Raw genomic sequence first — 27,205 nt, 5'->3', positions numbered from 1 at the left:
GCGTATATATATACATCATATTTTTACACAAATAATGCGTGCCTTGTACGTTTGCCAACCACGCCCTCCCCCCATGAAGTATTTTTGTAAGCATGCTATGCTAACTTCTTTACAGCAACATGTTAAAAAAATTGGCATAGCAGCTCTTATGCAAATACCTCCTCGGGGGAGGGCACAGTTGGCAAACAACCATAGAAGCAATAGAAGACACGCGTTATTTGCGTAAAAATACGGTAAAATAAAAGCACATAGGGGGCATGGTTATAAGTGCTTCCTAGACATAACCAAACACCTCACCGGACAGGGTTACTGGGTTTGAGGATTAAGGACCATAGTCTCGGAGGGCAACTTGGTCAATTGGCATAACACAGCTCACAATGTTATACATCCTAGTTTGGTGGGCGGCACCTAGGGTCTTAAAAGCTTGTGAACGGCCATATAAGATACAGCCTCTATGCATCTGTAGCAAAGAGGAAAGAAGGAAATTAAAGACTCAAGAAGAAACTAGTCTACAGCACTAACAGGCTACTAGAACCATGGCCTCACCTACCTTGAGACCAGAAGAACTACATGGTGCCCAGCTACCACTACTAACTGTTCCAACCTGGGACACAATAGATGGTCCTGGATCGAGTGGGAAAAAAAGGTAGAACAAAACTCAAAATCCTAAAAAATACCAGATTACTGGACCAGTAGAGACTATCGCCCTAGGATACCCTTTAAACTTGCAACTCAAACCACTCCCGGAAGTCATTCATCAGCCAAAAGACAGAGTGGCTCTTAAAATATCACCTGATGCAATGTGAAGAATGTAACCAATGTCGCTGAATAATGTGTGCAGAAACTGTTGAATGGGAATGTTTTGCTGTATATACTTCCATCAAAGATATAATAAAATACTAAAAAAGAAAAGTGAAAGGTATATAATTTTTATTCATAGTCAGGACAGAGAAAACACTGTAGTAAGTACAAAACCAGTGAAACCTAGAGCAATAATCTGCGCAAACACCGGCCAGAAGACTGACTTATTAATTTTGAAATAATGAATTCAGGGTAAATGAATAAATACTATGATTAGGATGAAGTGGTCAGAAATAAAATAAAACTGCAAATCATCTATAAGGAAGTCAAAAGACATTTTTTTTTAAAAGAAATTTATTTTTGTTGCTTAATTTCATTGTATTTAATTACCCATGTAGTTAACATCTCTGGTGATGTAGTGGTTAAGAGCTATAGCTGCTAACCAAAAGGTCAGCAGTTTGAATCCACCAGGCGCTCCTTGGAAACCCAATGGGGCAGTTCTACTCTGTCCTATAGGGTCGCTATGACGGCAACAGGTTTTTTTTTTTTTTTGGTAGTTAACAGGTTAGTTAGTCCTGGAAGGAATTCAGAGAAGGCAGAAGATTATAAAGTAAGAGGTTTAGTTCTCTTTCTGCACCCTGTTCCAGATCCACACCCTTTCCCACGGTAACTGCTGTGACCTGTTTAGCTAGCGCTCTTTGAGTTATACCCTTGTCTATTTATTTTCATTTATACTTAGGTATGTGTGCAAATAATGTTATTTCCCCACAAATGGAAAACATCCGTGTTGTTCTATAGCTTGTTTTCATTTACTGTCTCAGGACTATTTGCATGTCACACTCACAGACCTAACTCCATTCTTTTTAAAGCTGTTGTACTGTTTCTATGAGCAGACCATATTTTTCTTTAACCAAGTATACCTCTATCAGCTGACACTGAGATTAGAGTGTCTCTCTATTACCAACAAGGTTACACAAAACACCTTTTTGCACGTCAGTATTTTTTGTATGAGTCACAAGGGAGCGGAATTACTAGGCCTAATACTGACCACACATTTACACTGCCAAACTGCCCTTTCAAGGGCATACCGACTCAGTCCTAACTACCATGTATGAAAGTACCTCTTTCCCACATTTTTTACAATACTTGTGATTCTATCAGTTTTTTTAATTACCAATGTATTGGGTTAAAAAATAAGCAAAAACTCATGGTTTTCATTTGCATTCAACTATAGAAAGCAGAAAGAAAACAAAAGCAGAAACTGAGGGAAAGAAAAGACAGTTATGTTTTTAGAAAAAAAAATATTAAAAAATTTTAAAAAACAACCAAACAAACAAAAAAAACCCAAACCCATTGAGCGACCCTATAGGACAGAAGAGAACTGCCTCATAGGGTTTCCAAGGAGTGGCTGGTAGATATGAACCACCGACCTTTTGGTGAGCAGCTGAACACTTAACCACTGCACTTGATACTGGCAGACCAGCTTCTATCAAACTAACCCCCCTGGTAATAACTATAAACCCTAAATAAAATATAAAAAGCAAGTATCTGAAGGCACTGCAACCAAAAGCAGTCAGAAACTGGAGAGGATATGACCCTTGAAAGAAGGGATGCACAGACCTGTACTTAACTGGCTTTTCATCTGAGGGCACTTCCCAGTCCCAGTGGCTGCCAGAATGCCTGGAAATTATATGAAAAAAACCTAGGAAAGTGGGAGCAAGAAAGGATGGAGACCCAAAATCTACATACAGGTTTAGAACTCCCCCTAAAATCTTTGACTGAATCCTGAATTATGCAAGCATAATGTGAGACAAGAAGGAACTCAGATGAACAATAACAGCTGAAAGCTTGAACAAACGATGCAGAGATTTCAGCAACTGCTCGCCACAGGAGCTTGAGTCCAATCAAGTAAGACAGCATCACTAAACACCTTAGGCTTCGGAACATAAGAAGTGAATGACACGAAACATACACCTTCAGCATAACTAGAGAACGTCATAGCTTCAAACGACCTGTAAGTAAAAACCTAAACCAGTGAGCTATCTCCCATATTCCTCGCAGTAACTTTGGGGAGTACAAGGCCCTCTGGGGGAGGGAGAGACTACATATAAGGGAAAAGAGGGGCACTAATTGCAGACTTAAAATGGATCAAAAACAACCATCAGAAAAAAAAGGCCACCCTACGTGAGAAAACACTGAAAAGGAGTACTGATAGGTCAGACCACTTACTTACTGCAGGGAATAGACTTAAGTGCGCACGCAGGATAAGAGCTGAAAGTCTTGGAAAGATAATGCTCAGGGGAAAAGGGGTTACAAGCAAGAGAGACAAACCTTGGAAACTGCAAGGTGAAGGGAAAAACAAGCCAGAGGGGGAAATTCAAGATCCTGCAAAACAAGGGGGAAAAAAAAAAGTCATATAATCCCTTCTCCCTCTCCAATCCAGTTAAAGAAACCATACTTTGCTACGTTGACAAAAGAGTGTTCTTGAACTAAAGAATCTCAAAAACACTGGAACCTGATGGTTCTGTCCAAGGAAATGCAGACTTGTAGTCTTCATCATAAAAAAACCAATATAAAAATAAATCGGAAAATGAGAATCCAATCAATTCAGCTAAAGAAAACCACACACACACACACACACACACAGTGACAAAAAGCCATAAAAAAACTCTCCGAGCTGAATCACATACCCTCAAATAAGCATTCAGGGATACGAAAAAATCATGTTGAATCAAAAACTAGGAATGGAAATATATAAAAAAAAAAAAAAAAAGAAGAAGAAATAAAATGAGAGTTCACTGAACTTTAGAAAGAAATAAAAGAAAAAATGGTACCAGAAATGAGCATTTAATTACAAGATACCCAAGGAAGAACAGAGTCATAACGGGCACTAAAACAAGGCAGAAAGACGACTTAAGAGAATGAAAATGAGATAAAGAAAGAAATAAAAGGACAAAGTGGTTGAAATAGAAAACAGGCAAAAAAAAAAAAAAAAAAATGCATATAATTGCTGTTCCTGAAGAAGAAAAAAACAAAACAATGGAACGGAGTGAATATTTAAAACTATAATTCGAGGAATCTTTTTGGAAATAGAAGATCTGAATCTAAATATGAAAGGGCCCACAGGGTACCAGGGAAAAACTGACACACAACCATTAACTCCAAGACCAAAAAACCAAACTTTTTGCCGTGGAGTCGATTCCAACTCATAGCAACCCTACAGGACAGAGCAGAACTGCTCCATAGGGTTTCCAAGGATCACTGGTGGATTCAAACACGCTCAACAATTTCTGATTAGCAGCCGAGCTCTTAACCACTGTGCCACCAGGGCTCCAACTCTAAGACATAAACTATAAAAACTTTATCAGGCTTTAAAAGGAAAATAAACAAAACCCAAAGAATTCTAGCAGAAAAAACATCAGATTTCCTCAAAACAGCAATCAAAGCAAGACGACAATACAGTCACATTTACAAGAAACTTAAGGAAAAATATTGTGAAATGAAGATTTTATATCTAGACAAGGGATCCTTCAAGTAAAAAGGGCTAGAGAGAATGTTTTACACCACATGAGGGCTTGGGGAATTGTGCAGCCATGAGGCCTTTGTGAAGACTCTACTAACCAAAAACCAAACCCAGTGCCGTCGAGTCAATTCTGACTCATAGTGAAGACTCTACTAGAAGGTGACTATCATTTAACTAAGACATGACGGGAAACTTCAGCAAAAGAACTAATGGCATGCATTTAATATACATAACTGCAGACCTCAGAAAAATGGTACTTAAAGCCTTGAGAGTAGACAGGATCACCAAGAGAAAGATTACAGCTGGAGAAAAACATGGGCCTTTCACAGTGGAGTGGAAGAGAAGTCAGAAAGAGAAGGAGAAGCCAGCAAAGGAGACAGGAGTAGCCCATGAGACAGAAGGAAAATCTAGACACCAAGAGCAACCAAGTGAAAGGATGTTTTAAGAAGGAGAAAGTCTGCAACTATGTAAAATACTGCTGAGAACTGACCATGACATTTGGTCACAGGGAGATCACTGGTTACCTTGACAAAAATACTTTTTGGTGGGGAGAGCTGAAAAAATCTTATAACAATGTTTAAAAGAAAATGAAAGGACAGTAATGGACACAGTTTATAGAATTCTTTCTAGAGCAGATACATGGCAGCAGCTAAAGGGGGAAATTCTGCCACTGTTCTGCTGAAAAGCCTTTGGCGGTTGGCCCTGCGTTCAGATCAAGTCCACATCCACCAACCTGGCGCTTAGGGCCTACCTTAATAATGCCAAGCACCTCCCCTACCACCACTCTGCAGTAGACTCCTGTGAATCTCCCTTCGCAATCAGCAAGGACGACGATGTGTTTTCACAGTGCATCACCTACTCATTTGATTGAGTGGGGTGCCAAGCACTGTATCAGTGACCCAAGAGGAGCAAGCTCAGACCCTCAAAGAGCCACTTCACAGTCCAGTGGGACAGCTGGACAGTCATGATGCAGCCTGAGGGCCGCATTTCTAAGGTCATCATTTGAAAGGTGTTCTGCTGCTAACAGGGAGACAGAATAATTCAGCCTGGGGAAATCTAGGAACACTTTGAAATGGGATCACATCTGAACTCAACCAACAGGACTTCACACTGAAGCAGAAAGGCATGGAGAAATAAAACAGCACAAACTGGAATATATTTCCATGAGGCTGTAAAACACGGTGTGATGGGATGGGTGGTAGACGGTGACACTGAAAGGCAGGTTAGTGGAAAAGTTAGAAGCAGTAATAACAATCCTAGCTAACACTCACCGAGTACTCACTATGAACCAGGCACTCAAACTGCACCACAAGCATTAAACCAGCTCTCCCAACATCCCTATGAGGTAGACAACATTATGACCCCCATTTTACAGATGAGGAAAGACTCGGAAAGGTGAAGTAGTGTGCTCACAGTCACACAGCTAGAACATGGCGAAGCTGACATTTGAACCTGGGCAGTCTGACTTTGGGGTTTGGACAGAGGCAGATGGGCAAGCAGAAAGTGGCCTTTCTAGCAGGCTGAGACCATTACTCACATACCAGGAGCCCAACTCAGGAGGTGGGGGCGAGGAGGGACAGGAAGGTGGAGAAGAGACAAGAAGCTGGGGCGGTACAGGAGTGGAGACAAAGGGAAGGGAGGGAATCAAGGGGTACCACACAGGTGGAAATGAGAGGACAAAATAGCCAATCAAATCGGTGCTGAGGGTGGAAAGAAGAGGCAAGGAAAGCTCAGAGGCCCAACTTGTACCAAGGGGTGGAAGTGGCAGCTATTAACAAACATCAGCACGGTCAGAAGAAATGAGAAGAGAGACAGGAGCAGGGAAAATCACCATACCGAATTCCAGATTTTTCTCCTCTCCTGCCTCTGACCAGGGCTGTTCTGACTGAAAATTCAAAAAATAATATAAAATAAAAATCAAGACTTAACAAGTGGGAAAAATTAAATGTGGAGTAGGTATTAAAAAAAAACATAATATTCTTAATTTTGCTAGGTATAAAAATTAAATTGTGGTCTCCTTAAAGTTAGAGATGCCTACTGAAATATTAGCAGATGAAAGGATATATTTGGGATTTGCTGCAAACTCACAGGGAAAACAAGTAAGCGGGGGCACTGGATGAAGTAAGAACAAAAATTGAGTAAGGTGTATGTCTGAGTATTTTTCACAGAAAACATCAAGAGCGTCCATAAAGAAGACACTGTGGAGCAGCTCTACTCTGTAACACATGGGGTCATCATGAGTCGGAAATGACTCGGCAACGGGTTTGTTTTTTTAAAGTGTCTTAAAACTTTGAAGCGGGGAGGGGGGGAACAAAAACAAAACAATCAGCTAGCTCCTGGCTTCTCCAAATAAAAGTACAAACTATATAATCCAATGTTCTGCTTCCTCCCCTGTAAAATGAGGATTTCAAGTCCTCTCTTGCAGGCTGGTTGAAGGAATAAAATACAGCAGCGCTTCTAAAGCCCTGCACCTGGCACAGAACAATCATCCGGTAAAGGGCAGTTATTGCCATTTTTGTTTTCTCAGTACCTGACAAGTCCTGAGAGTGAACAGTTCTGAACAAATTCTGAGAGAAGGAATGCTGGGGCAAGGATGGAGGCTTTCTGCATGAGGGCACCAGGGCTGAGGAGTATTCTCGGTGAAAATTGTCACGCTAGCGGTCTAGTTTCCTGGGGGACCTGCTGGGGCTGTGATCCCCAGACGGCACAGTGTGGGACACAAGATGTCAAAATCAGCAAAGGAAACCCACAAGGTAAGTGGCACCCACCCAAGCCCGGGCTGTCAGGAGCCCAGGAGTGCTCCCTTTCCCCACCAGGAGTCTTCTCTGAGCAGGGCGAGGCCACAGGAGGCAGAACAACAACAAAAAAACGTTCAGGAATGCCACTGGAGATCCTCAAGCTACCGCAGGGTGGGTGTTCTTCTTCCTTAAAGACATCAGGAATGGACCTGCCACAGAAAAATGGCTGGCAGCTTCCTGGGAATAGATATCTGGGGTGTAGGGTGTGAACACAGCCTGCGGTGACACGCTGCTGACACTGAGCACGAAGCTGATCCTCTCTTTACCTCTGGGTCTTGAGGTTTGTTGTTAATGATAACAGTTAATACTTGCTGAGCACTTAGTATTGATTCAGGAAATAATACCACTCCTACTGCCGTCGAGTCGATTCCGACTCATAGTGACCCTGTAGGACAGAGTAGAATATGGAGCCATTATTCCCTGTCCTAAAATGTGACCCAGCTGGAGCTGGACCCACAAGGACACATCAACTGGGCCCTGAGGTACAAAGACAAGAGCTAGGACAATCTTGGAAAACATCTTTTAGGGAACTTTTTACATAAACAAATCATAACACAGCAAAAATGACCTACATACTTCCCACACTTAATTTTTTTTTATTAGCTTTTAGTAAACAGTAAGATTTGCTGGACCAACGAAGACCCTCCTGACTGTTATTACTGAAGCCTGTACCAATGATTATGAAGAAAGACATTCATCTTTCTTCATAATCATTGGTACAGGCTTCAGTAATGTAGAATCACATTCATCTCACAGTTTTTAGCCAATCTGTGAAAAGGTGAAGATTTCAGTGATTTTACCCATTTGTGATGTTAATATACACTGATGATTCTGTAACGTTCCTCAGATTCGGGCAGACATTAGGCTCCGGCAGCATGCTTGTCCACTTCCCACTTTTGCCTTTTTGAATATATGCTGAATAAAACTCTTTTTGCTTTACTCAACTTTGTGATGTTTTTACCTGACGACAGTATATACGGGGGACTATTCCAAACGCTGTGCGAGTTTTATCTCATTCTGTCCTCACAACAGCCAGATGAAGTAGGTATTATTTACTCTTCTCAGTTTACAGATGAGAAAATTGAAGAAAAACACTCATGGCGACACAACTATAAAGTGACAGAGCCTAGACAAAATCTCGCTGTGGAAGGCCACGCTCTTAAATAGTAAGGGCAGTGATGGCAAACCTGCGTGGGCTGTCAAGATTCTCAAAGTGCACGTTCCCCTTGAAAACCAGAACAAGGCTGTTCACCACTCCTATTTAACATTGTGTTGGAAGTCCTAAGCAGAGCAATAAGGCAAGAAACAGAAATAAAGGGGATCCAAACTGATGAGGAATAAGTTAAACTGTCCCTATTTGTGGATGATATGATATTATACTTGGAAAGACATTCGACTGTGTGGATCATGACAAATTAAAGAAAACACTGTGAAAAATGGAAACTCCAGAACACTTAATTGTGCTCATGAGGAACATTTAAATAGATCAAGAGGCAGTTGTTCAGACAGAACAAGGGGATACTGAGTGGTTTAAAGTCAGGAAAGGTATGCATCAGGGTTGTATCCTTTCACCATACCTATTCAATCTGTATGCTGAGCAAATAGTATGAGAAGCTGGACTATCTGAAGAACGGGGCATCAGGTTTGGAGGGAAGCTCATTAGCAACCTGCAATATGCAGGTGACACAACCTTGATTGCTGAAAGTGAAAAAGACTTGAAGCATTTACTAATGAAGATCAAAGACCACAGCCTTCAGTATAGATTGCACTACAACATAAAGAAAACAAAAATCCTCACAACTGGACCAATGAGCAACATCATGATAAACTGAGAAAAGATTGACGTTGTCAAGGATTTCATTTTACTTCGATCCACAGTCAACAGCCATGGAAGCAGCAGTCAAGAAATCAAACAAAGCACTGCATTGGGCAAATCTGCTGCAAAGGATCTCTTTAAAGTGTTGAAAACCAAAGATGTCACCTTGAAGACGTCACCTTGAAGACTAAGGTGCGCCTGACCCAAGCCAAGGTATTTTCAATCCCATCATATGCATGTGAAAGCTGGACAATCAATAAGGAAGACTGAAGAACTGATGCCTTTGAATTGTGGTGCTGGCAAAGAATACTAAATATACCATGGACTGTCAAAAGAACGAACAAATCTGTCTTGGAAGAAGTACAAGAATGCTCCTTAGAAGCAAGGATGGTAAGACTGCATCTTACATACTTTGGACACATTGTCAGGAGGGATCAGTCCCTGAAGAAGGACATCATGCTTGGCAAAGTATAGGGTCAGCGGAAAAGAGGAAGACCCCCAATGAGGTGGACTGACACAGTAGCTGCAACAATGAGCAGAACAACAATTGTAAGGATGGAGCAGGACCAGGCAGTGTTTTGTTCTGTTGTGCACAGGGTCGCTATGAGTTCGAACTGACTCGACAGCCCCCAACAACAACAAGATGATACTAAGAAAATCCAGAAGACTGCACGAGAAAACTACTGGAACTAATAGAAAGGTTCAGCAGAGTAGCAGGATACAAGATAAAACACAAAAATCAGTTGGATTCCTATACTCCAATAAAGAGAACAATGAAAAGGAAATCAGGAAAACAATATGATTTATAACAGCACCTAAAAAAATAAAATACTTGGGAACAAATCTAACTAGGGATGTAAAAGACCTAAACAAAGAAAACTTCAAAACACTACTGCAAGAAACCAAAAGAGATCTACATAAATGGAAAAACATACCATGCTCATAGATAGGTAGACTCAACATTGTGAAAATGACAATTCTACCCAAAGCAATCTACAAATACAATACCGATCCAAATATCAAGAACATTCTTTAAAGAGAAGGAAAAACTTATCATTAATTTTACACGGAAAGGGAAGAGACCCTGAATAAGTAAAGCACTACTGAAGAAGAATACAGTAGGAAGGCTTGCACTACCTGACCTCAGAACCTACTATACAGCTACGGTAGTCGAAACAGCCTGGTACTGTTACAATGACAGATGTGAATCCATCCACCTACGGTCCCCTGATCTTCGACAAAGGCCCAAAGTCCATCAAATGGGGAGAAGACAGTCTTTTTAACAAATAGTGCTGGCAAAACTGGATGCCCATTTGCAAAAGAAATGAAACAGGACCCATACGTCACACCACATACAAAAACTAACTCAAAATGGATCAAAGACCTAAATATAAAGCCAAAAACTATGAAGTTCATAGAAGAAAAAATAGGATCAACACTAGAGGCCCTAATACACGGCATTAACAGGATATAAATCACAACAACACATAAGCTCCAGAGGATAAGCTAGGTAACTGGGATCTTCTAAAAATTAAACACTTATGCTCAACAAAAGACTCCGCTAAAAGAGAACCTATAGACTGGGAAAAAATTTTTGGCTACTACAAATCAGACAAAGGCCTAATCTCTAAAATCTACAAGAAAATCTAACACCTCTACAACAAAAAGACAAATAATCCAATTAAAAAATGGGCAAAGGAAATGAACAGACACTTCACCAAAGAAGACATTCAAGTGGCTAACAGGCACATGAGGAAATGCTCACGATCTTAAGCCATCAGAGAAATGCAAATCAAAAACACAATGAGATACCATCTCACCCTGGCATTACTGGCATGAATCAATAAAACAGAAAGTAACAAATGTTGGAGAGGCTGCAGGGAGATCAGAACTCTTATGCAGTGCTGGTGGGAATGCAAAATGATACCAGCTTTTTGGAAAACGATATGGTGGTTCCTTGGAAAGCTAGAAACAGAAATACCATATTGTTGCCAGCACCTCTACAGCTCTAATTAAATAAGGTTCTTGCCTCTCAGTGGTCAAGAATGAGCAGGTAAGGCATGGAGAATTTTCCACACAAGGAAAGCTTTATTAAAGAGACTCACAAGTGGAGATGGAGGTAAGCAAGCCAGCCAGAAGATTCCAGGAGATACGTGAGGGGACCCTTTGCGTCTCATTTTCGGACCTGAGGCAGAGTGGAGAGGAAAACTGCCTGACCCCGGTGGACGAATGAGCAGCTGCCGAGACTTATTTTTTCTCGTGTTTCTCTGCCTGGTAAGGACTTCTCTTCCCCTTACTTCTTGTGGCTCGATCTTAGTTTCATTTTCCTCCCAAGCAAACTTTCCTTTCTATTCTGTCTGTTTTTCCTTGGAAACGTGGAACGTAATAACGAGGACTTAGATATCCCAGTGATGGATTAAGAGTCACTTGCTCCGGTCAGGTCACCCGGGAATCCCCCATGGACAGGTGTCTTGTTCCGTGGGGGCCGGAGACAATAGTGAAGGGTGAAGGGTCCCCAGTGTGATGGGTTTTCCGACCCTAGGGACCAAGGGACGCCTTCTTAAGCCTCAGGGACTAGGGGGCTCCACACCAGAATTAATGCTGAGAGGTCTATGGAGGGTCCCCAGTGCGATGGGTTTTCTGACCCTGGGGACCAAGGGAAGCATTCTTTTTGACCCCAGGGAGTAGGGAATTTCTGGACAGCTGGTAGTGCACTCTTGACGGGAACTGCAGCCCATCCCTTTTCCTCCTCTTTCCTTTCCTCTCTAGCTGGCGTTTTATCCAGCCACTTGTTTTCCAACCCTTCACTATTTTCCGGAAATTTCTGTTTGTCTCTGGGGCCCCCAGATCTGTAACTATTTGTGGAAAATTTCGGAAAAAGTGTGTCTCGTTTGCCATGCTGATACTTGTTGTCTGTGTGAGCCCCAGAGTATTCAGCCTTGTGCAGAAGGTCTTACTGACTCCTTCCCAGATCTTGTTCTTCCTTTTTGTTGTCTCATCTGCCACCTCTGTCTTTGTCTTAAGATTTCCTATCAAAGGGAGAGAGCCACCAGTCCTACTTTGACCTGGTACAAACTTGATTTTCTGGAAAAGATAACCCATTCGCAGGGCAAAACTCATCCTCAGAGACTTAGAAGCTCTTGGTAAGAGACTTAGAAGCTCTCGGTAGCTTCATAAAACTGCTTGCCTCCAACTGCTTAAAATCTTGACCCAGCAGGGTAGAGTTGATCAGACCAGATCTTTTTTTTTTTTTTTTTTAATAATTTTTATTGAGCTTTAAGTGAACGTTTACAAATCAAGTCAGTCTGTCACATATAAGCTTATATACACCTTACTCCATACTCCCACTTACTCCCCCCTAATGAGTCAGCCCTTCCAGTCTCTCCTTTCATGACAATTTTGCCAGTTTCTAACCCTCCCTACCCTCCTATCTCCCCTCCAGACAGGAGATGCCAACACAGTCTCAAGTGTCCACCTGATACAAGCAGCTCACTCTTCATCAGCATCTCTCTCCTACCCACTGTCCAGTCCCTTCCATGTCTGATGAGTTGTCTGCAGGAATGGTTTCTGTCCTGGGCCAACAGAAGGTTTGGGGACCATGTCCACCGGGATTCCTCTAGTCTCAGTCAGACCATGAAGTCTGGTCTTTTTATGAGAATTTGGGGTCTGCATCCCACTGATCTGCTGCTCCCTCAGGGGTTCTCTGTTGTGCTTCCTGTCAGGGCAGTCATCGGTTGTGGCCGGGCACCATCTAGTTCTTCTGGTCTCAGGATGATGTAAGTCTCTGGTTCATGTGGCCCTTTCTGTCTCTTGGGCTCACAGTTATCGTGTGACCTTGGTGTTCTTCCTTCACCTTTGATCCAGGTGGGTTGAGACCAATTGATGCATCTTAGATGGCCGCTTGTTAGCATTTAAGACCCCAGACGCCACATTTCAAAGTGGGATGCAGAGTGTTTTCATAATAGAATTATTTTGCCAATTGACTTAGAAGTCCCCTTAAGCCATAGTCCCCAAACCCCCACCCTTGGTCCGCTGACCTTTGAAGCATTCATTTTATCCCAGAAACTTCTTTGCTTTTGGTCCAGTCCAGTTGAGCTGACCTTCCGTGTATTGAGTATTGTCCTTCTCTTCACCTAAAGCAGTTCTTTTCAGCTAATTAATCAGTAAAAAACCCTCTCCCTCCCTCCTTCCCCCCCCCCCCCCCGTAACCACAAAAGTATGTCTTCTTCTCAGTTTATACTATTTCTCAACATCTTATAATAGCGGTCTTATACAATATTTGTCCTTTTGCCTCTAATTTCACTCAGCATAATGCCTTCCAGGTTCCTCCATGTTATGAAACGTTTCAGAGATTCGTCACTGTTCTTTATTGATGCGTAGTATTCCATTGTGTGAATATACCACAATTTATTTAACCATTCATCCGTTGATGGACACCTTGGTTGCTTCCAGCTTTTTGCTATTGTAAACAGAGCTGCAATAAACATGGATGTGCATATATCTGTTCGTGTGAAGGCTCTTATTTCTCTAGGGTATATTCCGAGGAGTGGGATTTCTGGGCTGTATGGTAGTTCTATTTCTAACTTTTTAAGAAAACACCAGATAGATTTCCAAAGTGGTTGTACCATTTTACATTCCCACCAACAGTGTATAAGAGTTCCAATCTCTCCGCAGCCTCTCCAACATTTATTATTTTGTGTTTTTTGGATTAATGCCAGCCTTGTTGGAGTGAGATGGAATCTCATCGTAGTTTTAATTTCCATTTCTCTAATGGCTAATGATCGAGAGCATTTTCTCATGTATCTGTTAGCTGCCTGATTATCTTCTTTAGTGAAATGCGTGTTCATATCCTTTGCCCACTTCTTGACTGGTTTGTTTGTCTTTTTGTGGTTGAGTTTTAACAGAATCATATAGATTTGAGAGATCAGGCGCTAGTCGGAGATGTCATAGCTGAAAATTCTTTTCCAATCTGTAGGTGGTCTTTTTACTCTTTTGGTGAAGTCTTTAGATGAGCATAGGTGTTTGGTTTTTAGGAGCTCCCAGTTATCTGGTTTCTCTTCATCATTTTTGGTAATGTTTTGCATTCTGTTTATGCCTTGTATTAGGGCTCCTAAGGTTGTCAAATCAGATCTTATAATCACCAGGATGCTGTTCTAGGGGCCTCCATCCAGCCCCAGGATCTTTAATGATAGGACATAATACAGGATGGGTACAGGTTCTATTATCCCCCACGACTCACCCCTTGGCTGCTTATTGAGCAATTGGTCTTTTGCTTTAGATGTATTAATGAAAAAGAAGTTTATCTTTTTTTGTAATACAATTTGGCCACAATATCCTCTAGGAGATCAGCAGACTTGGCCTAGGGATGGGAGTCTTTCCTATAGGGATGGGAGTCTTTCCTATAATACCTTCCATCAGCTGAACCTATTTTGTAGGAGAGGAGGAAAATATGGAGATATCCCTTATGTACAAGCCTTCACGGCTCTTTATCAAGACCCATATCTTAGAGCCAAATGTAAATTTAAAAGAGAAGTAGAGAAATCCATTAAACTCTTCTTACTAAAGTCAGAAGAGGGGGGAGATTTACTTTTGGACCCCCCTTTCCAGACCCCAAATAAACCTACTGCACCTCCAAATGTGGAGGAGGAGGTACCCACTGTGAGTTCCTCTTCCGATCCCCCTGGGGCTGTAAACTTGGAGCCTCCACCATATATCCTTTCAACTGGTAATTCAGTTAATTTAAAGGCTCCACACCGAGGGACTCATGAAAACGCCCCTTCGTCAACATGTACTCAACTATCCCCTTCACTGACCCCAGTTCCAACAGAACCTAACCCTTTAATTTGCCAACCTTGTCCTATGGGATTGAGGTTGGGAAATAAATTGTACCCACCTTTGCCTCCTACACAAGGCCCCGGGATGTACTCCTTAAGACAGGTAGCTGATGGGAATGGGGGAACACACGGATACATGTCCCCTTCTCGGTGTCTGACCTTAGCCTATGTAAAGAAAAATTGCGGAGTGTCTTTGAAAATCCCGAAAAACGTAGAGACGAATTCACAAAACGTAGTCTGAACTTTAGTCTAACTTGGGGAGATGTTACGGTTATACTTACTCATTGTTGTTCCTCTGATGAAAAGGCTAGAATTCTGACAAAGGCCAGAGAGTATGTAGCTGGTGTCCATTGACCCCATCTCACTCATGAAATTTTTAAACCAGGAGGGGAAGCAGTTCCCGAGGTAGACCCAGGGTGGGATTACAATACAGATGTGGGATCAGAAAAAGCCAAACATCTAGTTACTTGTGTATTAGAGGGGATTTAAAAGTGCATCACTAAGCCTGTTAACCATGACAAAGACAGAGAAGTCACTCAGGGATTAGAAGAGAATCCAGCTGTATTCCTCATCAGGCTTACTGAATCTTTTAGGAAATATACCAACACTGACCCTGAAAGTAGGGAAGGGAGAGCCTTAATGGCCATGCATTTTATCTCCCAGTCCTCATCAGACAAAAGACGGAAGTTACAAAAATTGGAAGTGGGGCCCCAGACCTCACTCTCCCATCTGGTGGAGGAGGCTTTTAAGGTATTCAATAACAGGGACGTGGCTGCCGAGGAGAAAGTGAAAAAGGAATCTGAAGAAAAAATGAAGAGAAAAGCCTGTTTGTTGGCAATTGCTCTCCGAGGCCACCCACCTCGAGGTAACCCCAGAGGACCCTGACAGCCTGGATTTGGGCCACCCTGGCGGCCAGTAAGTATATATACCCTGACCAGTGTGGGTTCTGTCAAAAGCGAGGCCACTGGAAGGCGGAGTGTCCCGAGTGCCCTAAAGCAGGATGCCCGGCTGACCCCCTTCAAAGGTCTGGACCGACAACTCCCATTCGGAGAATGATAACATTCTCAGAAGAAGGTCTTGAAGAGGCCGAACACTGACGGGGCCCTAAGTTTGCCTAGCTCCCAACTGTACCGTCAATATCTCCATGGGAGAGCCCAGGGTTATACTCAACGTGGAAGGTAAGGAGACTGAATTTGTTTTGGACATGGGAGCCACCTTCTCTACTTTGAATTACTTGATAGCCCCTCTTTCTGGGTGGGACTGTGTAATTACTGGCCTAGACGGGAAGCCCAGAATTAGGAAATTCACTTGTCTCCTCTTGTGTCTGATGGGACCATACTCCCTAACACACTCTTTCCTCTATGTCCCAGAATGCCCAGTCGCTTTGTTGGGATGGGACCTAATGAATAAGGTTGGGGCAAAAATACATTTAGAGACAGATTTAATAAGTGTCAAAAGTGAGAACCTAGAGTTACTTATGTTATTAACTAATGTACCCCAACCGAGAGACCAGATACCACTAGACATTCTAAGTCAGGTGACCCCAACAGTATGGGATACAACCACACTAGGGAAGGCAAAAGCTATAGAACCAGTACTCATTAAACTAAACCCAGGAGTGCCTTACCCCCGGAGGAAACAATACCCACTGAAGCCCAAAGCTCAAGTTGGCATCCAACCTTTGTTAGAACATTACCTACTGCATGGGTTAATCAGGCCTTGTCAATCACCCTGTAATGCTCCAATACCTCCAGTAAAGAAACTGGATGGCACCTATAGGTTTGTACAAGACTTAAGGGCAGTTAATGAAGCAGTAGTTCTTATACACCCCATGGTCTCCAATCCCTACATCCTTCTAACACAAGTCCCAGGAGACACCCAATATTTTACAGTCTTAGATCTGAAGGATGCCTTCTTTGGCATACCTTTATATCCTGAATGCCAATTTCTCTTCACCTTTGAATGGAAGGACCCAGACACACAAGAAAATACACAATACTCCTGGACTCGGTTACCCCAGGGTTTCCAAGATTCATCCCATTTATTTGGAAATGCCTTGGCAAAAGAATTAAGGGAAATATCTTTGCCAGAAAGCACATTATTACAGTATGTTGATGATTTATTATTGGCCAGCAGGACCAAAGATGCCTCAGATACAAATACCATCCTTTTATTACATTTCTTGGGAAAGAGGGGATATTGGGTAGCCCTGAAAAAGGCACAAATTTTGCAAACCCAGGTGCATTATCTTGGATTTATCCTGACGCCTGGAAAGCAAATGCTGGCCCCTGACAAGAAGAGGGTGACCACTAAGTATCCCCCCCCCAAAACCAGGAGACAATTTCTGGGGTACTTGGGGATGGCTGGATTTTGCAGAATTTGGATTCCTAACTTTGGCCTCAGTATCCCCTTGTTCTGTCCAAAAAAGGGGATACTGATTGGTTTAAAGTCAGGAAAGGTGTGCGTCAGGGTTGTATTCTTTCACCATACCTATTTAATCTGTATGCTGAACAAATAATCCGAGAAGCTGGACTGTATGAAGAAGAACAGGGCATCAGGATTGGAGGAAGACTCATTAACGACCTGCGTTATGCAGATGACACAACGTTGCTCGCTGAAAGTGAAGAGGACTTGAAGCACTTACTAATGAAGATCAAAGACCACAGCCATCTGTATGGATTACACCTCAACATAATGAAAACAAAAACCCTCACAACTGGACCAATGAGCAACATCATGATAAACAGAGAAAAGACTGAAGTTGTCAAGGATTTCATTTTACTTGGATCCACAATCAACAGCCATGGAAGGAGCACTCAAGAGATCAAAAGACGCATTGCATTGGGCGAATCGGCTGCAAAGGACCTCTTCGAAGGGTTGAAGAGCAAAGATGTCACCTTGAAGACTAAGGTGCGCCTGACCCAAGCCATGGTATTTTCAGTCACATCATATGCATGTGAAAGCTGGACAATGAATAAGGAAGACCGAAGAAGAGCTGACGCCGTTGAATTGTTGGCGAAGAATATTGAATATACCATGGACTGCCAAAAGAATGAACAAATCTGTCTTGGAAGAAGTGCGGCCAGAATGCTCCTTAGAGGTAAGGATGGCGAGACTGCGTCTTACGTACTTTGGACATGTTGTCAGGAGGGATTAGTCCCTGGAGAAGGGCATCATGTTTGGCAGAGTACAGGGTCAGCGGAAAAGAGGAAGACCCTCAACGAGGTGGACTGACACAGTGGCTGCAACAATGAGCTCAAGCATAACAACAATTGTAAGGATGGCGCAGGACCAGGCAGTGTTTCATTCTGTTGTGCATAGGGTCACTACGAGTCTGAACCGACTCAACGGCACCTAACAACAACAACAACTTTGGCCTTATAGCAAAAGCATTATATAAGGCCCTAAGAGGAGAAGAGAGGTCACCCCTAGAACTGACAGTCGAATGCTGGCAAGCATTTGAGAGTCTGAAAAGTAATGTTGGGCAAGCCCCAGCCTTACGACTGCCTGATGTAACGAAGTTGTTCAAACCAGATGTGCATGAGAAACAGGGGGTGGGGCCAGGAGTTCTTCCTCAGGGTGTAAGGCCGGTCACCTGAGCTGTGGCCTGTTTCTCCAAACCATTAGACTTGGTGGCCAAGGGCTAGCCAGCATGCCTACGACCAGTAGCTGCAACTGCTCTCCTAGTCAAAGAATCCTCTAAGTTTACTCTGGGACAATTCACTGAAGTATATACCCCCCACTAGGTACGGGCAGTCTTGGAAGTCAAGGGAAGTCACTGGCTATTAGGTGGCAGGATTCCTCAATCAATAGAGGCCCTCCTCCTAGATACCCCCGGGTTAAACTTAAAGGTGTGCCAAACTTTGAACCCTGCCACCCTTTTACCACACCTGAAAGCATCTGAGCCTATTCATAACTGCACAGAAGTAGTTAATGGGTTTTTTTTTTTTTAGTCTAGTTGTCTGGACCTCCAAGCAAAACCCCCAGGAAACCCAGAGGATGAGTGGTATATGGATGGGAGCAGCTTTGTCGAACAAGGCATCCATAAAGCAGGTTATGCAATTGTCAGCCAGACTGGTGTTACTGAGGCAAGGGCTTTACCACCAGGAACATCAGCCCAAAAAGCTAAGCTAACTGCCCTGGTGCGTGCCCTCCAATTAGGAGAAGGAAAAACTCTGAACGTGTACACGGATTCAAAATTTGTGTACCGCGTTCTTCATGCACATGCTGCCATATGGAAAGAAAGGGTAATGTTAACAGCTCGAAATTCCCCTATAAAATATAAAGAGTTAATCCCAGAACTGCTAGAAGCAGTACATAATAAGCCTGAAGAGTTAGCAGTAATTCATTGCAAGGGACACCAGAAAGACAGCTCCCTAGAAGCAATGGGGAATCACAAGGCTGATCTGGCCGCTAAAGCTGCTGCAAGGATGGCAGAGACATCAGAATTAATGGCCCTCATTCCTTACAGATTAAACCAGTTAGAGCCAAAATATACCCAAAAGAAGAGGAAGGGAAAGAAAGGGGTTTTTCTTATGATGAGACAGAATGGATGAAGAATGATGAGGGAGTATTATACATGCCTGAGTATTTATTATGGAAAATAGTAAAAGCCTTTCATAGTGCCACACACTATGGCAGGGACACCCTTCTTGGACTATTGTCTAAATGTATAAACAGAAAAGGGTTACACAAAGTAGTTAAACAAATTACCAATAGTTATGAGATCTGTCTGAGGAATAACCCACAAAGCCATCATATATCCCCACCTCTGGCTAGACCTGTCCAACATCGGGTATGTACCCAGGGGAGGACTAAGATTTCACTGTTACACCATCAAGCAAGGACTAAGATACCTGTTGGTGTTTGTACATAGCTTCACTGGCTGGGTAGAAGCCTATCCCACTAGAACAGAAAGGCTTTAGAAGTGGGAAAGTTCCTTTCAAAAGAAATAATTCCCTGATTTGGACAACCAAGGTCTTTATAATCTGACAATGGCCCAGCACTTGTAGCAAAAATAACCCAGGCTCTCTCCGCAGCCTTAGGCATAAATTATAAGTTACATACAGCCTGGTATCCTCAGTCCTCAGGAAAAGCAGAAAAGATGAATCAGACTCTACAAAGGACACTGGCAAAGCCGTGCCAAGAAACCCAGGAAACTTGGGTTAAGTTATTACCCATAGGCCTCATGAGAATTAGGGCTGCCACTAGGGGAGATTTAAAACTCAGTCTGTATGAAATGCTGTCTAGAAGGCCCTTTTTAACACCAGATCTACTACTGGATCCCGAACGACGTCACCTTCTTAAATATGTTACCCACCTGGGACAAGTGCGGAAGGCCCGAAGAGAATATGGTAATAATGTGCTCCCCACACCAGAAAATGGAGCCCCTAGTCCTGTTAAGCCAGGAGATACTGTCCTCCTTAAAGCCTGGAAAGAAGGATGACCTGAAGATCTGCTGTCTGAGAAATGGAAGGGGCCCTTCCAGGTCATGCTGACCACCCTGTGAGCAGTCAAACTTAAAGGAATCACTCCATGGACTCGTAATTCCAGAATTAAGCTTTGTACCCCACAGGAGCTGGCCGACAGAGCTGACAGACAAGGAAACATCACCCACACCTGTGAACCAACAGAAGCCTAGAAGCTTCTCTTCAAAAAGACGGCTGCCACGTGACAAGAAACCTCATCAGAAGCACCAGAAGAGAGGCAAGCACATTCCTGTGAACCACAGGAAACCCTAAAGCTCCCCTTCAGAAGAGGACGCCACCGAACGGGGGTGTGCTACAGAGAAGCAGCCTGTTCCTCTTCACCTGGACGACCCTCGTGCCTCTCCCAGGCCCCAAGCTCCCCGTCAGAAGAGGACGCCACCGAACGGGGGTGTGCTGCAGAGGAGCAGCCTGTTCCTCTCTACCTGGACAACCCTAGTTCCTCTCCCAGGCCCCAAGCTCCCCGTCAGAAGAGGACGCCACCGAACAGGGGTGTGCTGCAGATAAGCAGCCTGTTCCTCTTCACCTGGACGACCCTAGTTCCTCTCCCAGGCCCCGTCTAACGCTCTTACACAATTCTACCCCACTAGGCCCATCCCTGCTCTAGAGACAGTTGACCCTGGGCTGCCGAACCTCCGTTTTGGCTTTTCCCTTTACTTGCGAGGACTTATCGTCATCTCCTCGCAAGCCCCTCAGCCGGCGCCAGGGTACTGTGCCCCAGCTAAGTCTCTAGTCTATGTAGCAGAGGAAGCCCTGCCCTCTGGGCGAAAAACAAAAAACAAAAAACCACCTGTGGTCTTCTCCATGCAAAACCAGAAGCTAAAAATGCCATCCAACAGCTCCTTAACACCACAGCAGTAGTAGCACTCAATAAGTTGCTCCAGCAATCAAGCTGGAAGAGAATCTGTGGAAAACCTCCATCTATAACCTTGGCCTGCTCACCCCAAGTCTCATCTTTCTTTAGCCAGTCCTACCCAGGGCACCAGTGGAGTCTTATACCGGAAAAGGCGGGTACCAGTGGCACCTCTAGCAGTGGGGGTAACCACTGTAGTGTCTGGAGCCTTGACCAGGGGAATATACAATGCAGCCACAGCCCAAAATACCTCAGCTATTCTGGAAAGAGTAGTTGAAAAGTCAGACCAAAGCCTTTTGGCTTTAAAAACCTCAATAGACTCTTTAGCCAATATGGTCCTCAATAACCGTCAAGCCCTGAACCATATTCTGGATGAGTAAGCAGGGGTACGCACAATAGTAAATACCTCTTGCTCCTTCTATATTAATACCTCAGAAGAAGTAGAACTTCAAGCTCGGGAATTGCTGGCTCAAGCAAATTAGTTACAAGATAACCGACCTAAGTTAGCCCTAACTATGAGGGAACAGGTAAAACAACACCTCCCATCAATAGCTTGGTTTCTCCCCTTCCTGAGACCCTTGGTAGCAATCTTTTTACTACTTACGTTTGGCCCCTGCCTGTTTAAACTTCTGGTAAAGTTCATATCCGCCAGATTACAACAATTTCGGGCCAAGCTCCTGGTCGTGCAAGGCTACCAACTGATTCCCCAAGAAAGGGTCCTGACAGTGCGCACTAAGATCAGGTAGCGAGAGACTTCTACTCAGTTAGGCAGGAATAATGCCCCAGTCCAGCATGAAGAAGTTACAGAAGCAGAGACCTCAATCAACATTCCCATAAAGATTTATGAGTTTCAAGTCTCTCAGTGGGGAGTAAGACAGGGTACAGACGGGGCCCCAAACCTGCAATTCACATAAACAAATTAAAGTAATAAAGTAACAGGAAATGGGCCAGCGCACAGAAACAAAGCCATTCCCCAGGACAATGGGGCAGGGTATCAGAAGACAGCCCGGAAACTTGTCTTTCAGAAGCAGCCAGATGAAGGTTGTCTTTCAGAAGGAGCCCGATGAAACTAGCCCCAGGGACATGCATTGAACATCCACCTGTGACAGCTATGTGACCTTCCACCAGGGGCAGTGAGGTGCTGCAGCCGCAGCTGGGGAATTGAACTCGGGGAACAGGCGACTGCACAGGTGCAACACCCCATAATAAATCCTGTTACAGATTCCAGAGGCCTCCGGGAGTCGTCTTAAAGCCATCTTAAAAAAGCTGCTTTGCGTGCATCTTAGTTAACCTATCCCTGCCCAAAACAGGCCACTTGCTGGAAAACCCTGCCTATGACGCTGAATAAACATGAATCTTCACCCCTCCACCTCAAGAATTTTTAAAAACCCATGCAAGTACTCTTTTCTGCAAGACAGGGATAAGTGTTACCTAGGCCCTCCTTATCTCCGCTTGCAAGCCTCTTTAATAATGCTTTGCTCATGTGGAAAATTCTCTGTTTTTACCGGCTCATTCTTGACCAGGGAGAGACAAGAACTTTATTTAATTACAGGCGTAGAGGCGCCAGCAACAATATGATCCAGCAATCCCACTCCTAGGAATATATCCTAGAGAAATAAGAGTCATCATGCGAATAGATATATGTACACCCGTGTTCACTGCAGTATTGCTCACAATAGCAAAAAGATGAAATCAACAGATGAACGGATAAACAAACTGTGGTACATACACACCATGGAGTATTATCTAACAATAAAAAAACAATGATGAATCTGTGAAGCATTTCATAACATGGATGCATCTAGAGGACATCATGCTGAGTGAAATAAGTCAAAGGCGAAAGGACAAATATTGTATGAGATGACTACTATAAAAACTCACGAAAAGGTTTACATACAAAAAGAAACAATATTTGATGGTTACAAGGGAAGGGAGGGGTGGGGATGGAAAAACAATAGACAAAAGATAAGTGGTAACTTTGGTGAAGAGTAAGACAGTACACAATACTGGGGAACCAAGCCCTTGGTAGCTCCATAGACACATCCAAACTCCCTGAGGGACCGAATTGCTAGGCTGAGGTCTCAGGGAACATCTAGCTCAATTGGCATAAGAGAGTTTATAAAAAAAATGTTCTACATTCTACTTTGATGAGTAGCGTCTTAAAAGCCAGTGAGCAGTGATCTAGGATACTCCAGTGGTCTCACCCCTTTGGGAGCAAGGAAAAATGAAGAAAACTAGAGACACATGGGAAAGATTAGTCCAAAGGACTAACAGACCACATCTACCATGGCCTCCACCAGACTGAGTCCAGTACAACTAGACGGTGCCCAGCTACCACCACTGACTGCTCTGACAAGGATCACAATAGAGGGTCTCGGACAGAGCTGGAGAAAAATGTAGAACAAAATTCTAACTCAAAAAGAAAGACCAGACTTGCTGGCCTGACAGAGACGGGAGAAACTCTGAGAGTACGGCCCCCGGACACCATTTCAGCTCAGTAATGAGGCCACTCCTGAGGTTTGCCCCTCAGCCAAAGATTGAACAGGTCCATAGAACAAACCAAGACTAAAGGGGTGCAACCCTGGGGCAGGGACTGAGGCAGGAGGGAACAGGAAAGCTGGTAATAGGGAACCCAGGGTTGAGAAGGGAGAGTGATGACATGTCGTGCGGTTGTTAACCAGTGTCATACAACAATGTGTGTACTATTTAATGAGATACTAGTTTGTTCTGTAAACCTTCATCTAAAGATTAAAAAAAAAAAAAGATTCTCAAAGTGCACCCATTTTGAGAGGAATCAGGATTGACCACGAGGTGGTTAAGTGTGGAATCTAGGTGATGGGTCTATGGAGTTCTACCTATTTCTGTCTGTCTGAAATTTCTCCAAAATAATAAGTTAAAATGAGACTGAAAACCCCAAAGCTTAGCTACACCAGAAATATGGAAATCTATGACTCCTACGTTCAATGACAGCCCCTGGGACCTTTGAAAAACTTGCCCAGTGACCGCAAGCCTGACCTTCTCCTCCAAGGCCTCAGCCAGACTGAGATGGTCAAGATCAGTATTGTCAAAGAGAAAAATTAGTAGCAGACGTCTTATTTTGATTTTAAGGTTTTTCTTACCCGCAAAACCAAATATTAACTGTAAAAAAATCCTGACCAAAAATCAATCCTGCCATTGGCTTTTTTTCACCAAAGTTGCTATCTTTTCTTTCCTGTTCAAAGCCAAGGTCCCTTAAATTTCAAAAGGTATAGTGGCTACAGGTGGGTGGAAGGCCAGAGACCACCTTACGACCTGTTATCAGTAGCTCTCAGTAAAAGGGGGAGGGCGTGGTTCAACCACATTAAGTTTAGCCAATGGTTGACGTTCTATTCTCCCTCCCCTCTATAAGCCTCATTGTAACCAGCCTACTTCCAGATTTTTTTTTTTGGTGGTGGGCGGGAATCAGGATGGTCTCCCTATATGCATATAGAACTGCTCAGAATAAACCTTAACTTTCCATTTCTTTGAGGTTTAGTTATTTTTAACAGTACTTACACCCCAGGAACCAAAATGGCTACCCCACACCCAGCCCAACTAGGGCAAGTTCAGCCAATCCGGTACGCCCCTCACCCCGTCCTAGCAAACCCTGGGGACAGTTGGGTCCGAACTAAGACTACTAGCCCCCATCCACTAAAACCCCGGAGGCCCACTGCCTTTGGGGTGGCCTCGACCCCGCTAGCCGGGGAAATACCAGACCCCAAAAAGCCTACTTAACCAACCCCACAAAACCTGAGGGCTTATCACATGACCCCCCAGTTCCGCGATTTCGGACCAACCAAACCAGCTCCCAACCCACAAAAACTCCAGAAGGAAGGGCGGAGTCCGGCTTCCATCCGCACCTGGCGTCACGGTCCCAGCAGTCCGTCGGAGAGGCGCGCCCACACAGCCAAGACGAGGCGTCCGGGAGAGCACGGCCTGAGCCACGACAGCGCGTCCCCACCACTGCCCCCCAACCGCACCCCGCGCCATCCGCACCCTCCCCAGCCTCAGCCCCCAGCCCAGTCTTTAGGATCGTCCTTCCCGCGCGGGGAGGGGCAGGGCTACAGGCAGGGTCCCGCGGGACTCTCACTCACCAGCGCCACCAAAGAACAAGGGGTCGGTCCAGCCATCAGCTGGGGACCTGCTCCAGCAGCGCCGCGGGACTACCCTACCCAGAATCCTCCGCGGGGCGCCGGGACCACACCTCCCGGGATGCTGGGTGGGGGCGGCTGCGCGCTGCTGGCCGGCGGTTCCATTGGCCGTCTCAGGAGCGGGGTGGGTAACCTGCACCGGTCTCCTGGCCAGTGGCTACTGTGGCCCCAGGAGTCCCCTCTTTTTTCTTTAAACTTCCTATATAAGACACGTAGAGGGTGTCGGGTGAAGCTCCTTGCCGTGCCCCGCTGACGCCTCCACCTCGAAGACTACACTCCCCAGAACGCCCTGCGGTGGCTTCTGAATCCGGCGCTGGATCCACCCCTTCGGCGCGCGAAGATGACGTACAGGGGAGCGTTTGTTCGGCTTCTGGGGTCGGATCCTGGCGTAGGAGGCAGGACCCCGCTCCTTACCCCGGTGGTTCCAGTTGCGGTGGTGTCGGTTCTCCCGGTCTTCAGCTTCAGAGGTGGAAACCTGCGCCCCTCTTTGGGTGAGCGCCGGGCAAGCATGGCCTCGTCCAGCTCACATATCCTGTAAACTCTAAACCCATGGAGAGACTGAGACTGGGAGAGGCAGAGCAGCCCTCCCATGGTCTGTATTCTGACCCCACGCTCTCAACCTGAGCCCCGGCCTGCGGATGCCCTGGAGTCCGCAAAGTTAAGGGCAAATTCTCATCCATCTCCTGGGGGACAGGATCCTCGCCCCCAGATGAGAGCTTGGGGGCGAGCCCGTTGACAGCTTGGCTCTCTGGTTTAGGGCCGCTGGTTGAGAACGGGACTGCGCTGGTGCCTTCTGGATCGCCCCAATTAGGGGGCTGGAGAGCAAGCCCCACTTCGCTCGTGGGAAGAGCGTTTACACCTGGGCACCGTCTCACTTCTCTTTATCTTTCTCAGGTCTGCCTTCTGAAACTTTGCCCTCTCAAACGCCACGAAAATGTCCTCGTGGCCCGGAGAGCTAGGGAGAATGAGAATTTCCTGAAATTCTTTTCTAGATGTTGGAGGATAAATCCATTTCCTTCTCTTGCCCTGAGGCTGCCTTGTTCCGAAGTAGGTTCAGCCCAGCTTTGGCCCAGGAGAAATGGCCTCTCCTGAACATTCCTCTCTGCTCCACCCATCACTCAGTCATTCACCAGTAAGTTAACTATTAACACACATGGAAGAATCAAAGTAACAATGCAGGGATGCCCATTTTTAAGTGTCCAGTGATGACTGGTGTAGGTGAAAGGCACAGAAGGCTGAATCTCAGAGGCCTGAAGATAAGAGACCAGGGAAGACTTCCAGGACGAGGGGCTGCCTGAGCTGCCCTGAGGGAGTTGGCAAAATGAAGAGCTGAACGAGGCAGAAAGCAGAGTCTCAGACTGCCCCGGCCACAGTAATGGAAGTTTTCAGCCTTACACTTAGGCTGATTTTCCATGCATATAGGCAAGGAGGAAACTCTGGTGGTGTAGTGGTTAAGTGCTACAGCTGCTAACCAAAAGGCTGACAGTTTGAATCCACCAGGTGCTCCTTGGAAACCCTATGGGGCAGTTCTGCTCTGTCCTTTAGGGTCGCTATGAGTCAGAATCGACTCGACGACAATGGGTTTTTATGGGTTATAGGCAAGGATGCCATCTAGCTGTCCACATGTGACAGATGTGTTTGGTTTGGTCAGCCTCCTGTTTTATGTTTGAAAGAGTTCTTGGCATTTAATAATTGGGAGTTTCCACCTAGAAATCTGGATTGCCTGCTTTCTGAAAACATTCTTCCTTGTCCCTTTCTTGATCTCTTTTTTTGCTTATGGTACTTCCCTCCCACCTCCCGTACCCCATATCTCATCTGGAATACTGTTGCCCACTCCTCTTTACTTGGATCTTCTAAATCCTTTCCATCTGTTGCTGGGTGGAAACACCAGGTTCTGCTCGGCGTCACTTGTATCAGCCAAATGA

General features: G+C 44.6%; 1 protein-coding gene across 5 annotated transcripts in view; it reads right to left on the bottom strand.

Moving 5' to 3' along the window:
- Window positions 1-25,385, bottom strand: part of ZNF133 (zinc finger protein 133) — a 48,371-nt gene extending 22,986 nt beyond the window's left edge. For 2 of the 5 annotated variants that reach the window (XM_049870007.1, XM_049870002.1), the window contains exon 1: window positions 25,224-25,385. The gene's annotated coding sequence lies outside the window, so the exon portion shown is untranslated. Of the gene's footprint in view, window positions 1-7,092; window positions 7,645-14,831; window positions 14,938-25,223 lie in introns of those variants that run through there. The other 3 variants (XM_049870003.1, XM_049870005.1, XM_049870006.1) reach the window with 3 other exon arrangements.
- Window positions 25,386-27,205: the final 1,820 nt, after the last annotated feature.

The sequence above is a fragment of the Elephas maximus genome, chromosome 25 (genome assembly GCF_024166365.1).
Source record: "Elephas maximus indicus isolate mEleMax1 chromosome 25, mEleMax1 primary haplotype, whole genome shotgun sequence".
In the NCBI taxonomy this organism is placed as follows: Eukaryota; Metazoa; Chordata; class Mammalia; order Proboscidea; family Elephantidae; genus Elephas; species Elephas maximus.
Note: the sequence above shows the minus strand (reverse complement) of the source record. Positions and strands in the feature narration are given on the sequence as shown.